The sequence below is a fragment of the Etheostoma cragini genome, chromosome 24 (genome assembly GCF_013103735.1).
Source record: "Etheostoma cragini isolate CJK2018 chromosome 24, CSU_Ecrag_1.0, whole genome shotgun sequence".
Taxonomy (NCBI): Eukaryota; Metazoa; Chordata; class Actinopteri; order Perciformes; family Percidae; genus Etheostoma; species Etheostoma cragini.
This window is the reverse complement of record NC_048430.1, coordinates 4,840,298-4,840,805: the sequence shown is the minus strand read 5'-3', so window position 1 is coordinate 4,840,805 and position 508 is coordinate 4,840,298.

The following is a 508-nucleotide window of genomic DNA, read 5'->3' as shown; positions in this document are numbered from 1 at the left end:
AGGGAAAAGGGAGGCTGGAAAAAGACCTGTAGAGGGCAGCACAATGATGAAAAAGGCAGCTTGGCAGGCTTGCATTTCCAGACTGCACTTTGTAATTCAGTGTATTTCAATTCAACAGCAACAACAATTTGATTTGTCACTCAGACCTCTTGCTATTTCCTACCGAGCTGGGAATCTTATTTCCATGCTTTTGACAGTCACAACTGGACATGTTGAGCTCTTCTTTTATTACTATAACAATTTGAATTCTTCTCAACAAGCCTTTGATTTCCTTGGAGGGATTGTGAGAAGCTGCTTTATGTATATTGGTCTGACACTCACCCTGGATTCATCATGTCTCTTCATTACTCAGCCTGGAAAGATATTCCTTGAGACAGCCTTCAAATGAATGCAGAATGTTTGCCACTGTTGGAATACGTTTACTTATTAGCAGCACATTGTTCACATCCTCCCCCTTCAGTGGGTGATGCTGGCTGAGGAAACAATCTGAACGCCTGCTTTAACACTG